Source organism: Aplysia californica, unplaced genomic scaffold (assembly GCF_000002075.1).
Source record: "Aplysia californica isolate F4 #8 unplaced genomic scaffold, AplCal3.0 scaffold00023, whole genome shotgun sequence".
NCBI lineage: Eukaryota > Metazoa > Mollusca > Gastropoda > Aplysiida > Aplysiidae > Aplysia > Aplysia californica.
Window position 1 is genome coordinate 1,347,921 of NW_004797293.1, and position 2,628 is coordinate 1,350,548.

Sequence of the window (2,628 nt, forward strand, 5' to 3'; positions counted from 1 at the left end):
TATAGCCGGGTACCCATTCCCACCTGGGTGAAGTGAGGAAAATTCGTGTTAAGTGCCTTTCCCAAGGACACAACGTCGGGCCCTTGACAGGATTCGAACCCACGACCTTACGGTTGCGAGTCCGAGAGCCTAACCACTAGGCCACCGACGTATTAGTAAGAGGTCAAATTAGCAAACCCCCAAAAAGGCAGCCAAAGTTCGATTTCCTGACTTCCAAAGCGTGAGAGTCCTTGGGAACTGCGAATTACATGTTTGTGCCACTGATCAACGGGGTTTTTTTTTTGCCGTAAAAACCACACAGCGATGTGTTTTAAATGGATATAAAAGGTGTTGATTTTAAAATATTAGATAAAACCTGTAAATGCTTCCCTTACGGACAAATGCCGGATTCTTCAATATTATTATTTCGACGAGCCCCTGAGGTGGGGAGGGGGGCATGATTTTACTACGGTGGAGCAAATAATAACACCTGCCGTGATACTGCATGTCGTAAGAGGCGACTAAAGAAACGCAGGTCTAGTCTCCTGAAAAGTGCCAGTTTGCAAGTGCCAGTTTGCGGAAGGCCAACTATCCGACCCTGCAAAAACTGAAATTTATAGAAACACGAACAAACATGCCTAGGTTTCACGTTCACTAGAAGATGTCACAGTACAGAGAGGGGCAGACGTTGGATCAGATTACCATTTGCTGTTTGCAAAACTCAAGCTTCGTCTAAAAAAAGCACGGAACCAGAACAGGGACCAAAAGAACGAAGTTCCGAGTAAGTCTCTTAGACGGACAGAAAAAGAGGAGTTTCAGCTGCAGTTGAGGAACAAATTTGGTGAGAAGAAAATGAAGGTGGAGATGCACTGGACCAAGGTCAAAGAAGTCTTTATTTCAACACAGTCAAATTCAAGAAATACTCGGTGAGAGGAGATTGGAGCATAAGGAAAAGAGTGGCCAAAACCCATTGGCTTTGATTAGCATTAGACGACCAATGAAATGAGAGGCAAATGCAAGTAGAACAAGGGTATCAAAAGTAAACACATTGGAGCAGTACAGGACAACAGCTAAATATGTAAAGAGATAACTAAGAAATAACAAGGAGGAATTCATGAACAAGCTGAAGGAGCGGGCAGAGGAAGCAGTGGCAGGAGAACACTTGCAAATACTTTACCAGACGACAAAGACTCTTGCTGGAAAATATTGGAAACCGGAAGTACATGTACCAGTAAAGGACCAAGAGGGAAAAAAACATTAATTTTGGAATTAATCTCAGTGGAAACGATGGGCAGAGCATTTCAACAGCCTTCTGCACAGACCACTGCCAAGTAGCCCGTCAAACTTCTTGCCAGAAAAAACCCCAAATAACAATAACAACCCCAAACAAAACAAAACTACACAGTTACCCATCTGCTGTAATGCTCCTTCTGAACAAGAGATTCTAGATGCCATTAAGAAGCTGAACAAAGGTAAAACGACTGGTCCTGATCAGATTCCACCTGAGGCTTTAAAATCAGATGTAAATGTGACTGCAGATCTTCTCCTACAGATTACCAGGATGTGGAATAAGAGCAAGGTACTCAAAGGATTGTTAAGAAGGACATCCCAAGAAGCTTCCAAATTAGGGGAGTTCAGCAACTGCAGCAACTATCGAGGAGTCATTCTTCCCTTAATACCAGGTAAGGTCTTCAGTGGAATCATTCAGGAGAGAATTAAGACTGCAACAGATCCAAGAATTCGGGGTGAATAGGCTGGTCTTCGGAAAAAATCGCTCAACCACGGACCAGAATGCTACGCTGAGGATCATAATGGAACAGTCCCAAGAGTGGAAGTCTCAGTTGATCGCCAACTTACTTGACTATAAGAAGGCCTTTGGCAGTATAGACCGAGCAACACTATTGAAGATACTGAGACATCACAGAATCCCATAGAAGTTGTTGAATCTCATCAAGAGCATGTACGAAGGGACACGTTGCAGAATTATACATGATGGCCACCTCACTGACAGCTTTGACATCAACACCGCTGTGGGACAGGAATGTTCGCCTTTCCTCTTTATCGTGACAATCGACTGGCTGATGAAGGAAAAAAACCAGAGGACACAGAAACGGCATACAGTGGACACCATGGACACAGTTGGACGTTCTGGACTTTGCAGATGACTTGGCACTTCTGTCTCACGCCCAGGAACAGAGCAAGGAAAGACCACAGTTTTAAACAGTCTATCAGAGTCTGTGGGATTGAGGAAACATCTCGAAATTCGCCATCGCGAAGACAAATTTAATGTCGTTTTTTTCGATTTCGACAAGCGCCTGGTTCCACGACGCTGCGATACATTTATAATCGGAGTCCATACTTCAAGCAGAGAATCCAGCCTCTTTCCTCAAACATAACCACACACACACACACACACTCTCTCTCTTTCTCTCTCTCTCTCTCTCTCTCTTCCCTATCTTTCCTTCTATCACAACAGACAGACAGTAACAGACACAATCTGTCCCGACCATACTTAAGCAGAACCCCCCGTCCCTCCCAGCTCGCGTGATGTAAGAACTTTGATCTTCCTTTGGGGACTATTTCCTATCTGCCAAATCAATACGCGCACTGATAAAGGGGAAGATGGACTGTCGGGGACGGGGGTGGGGG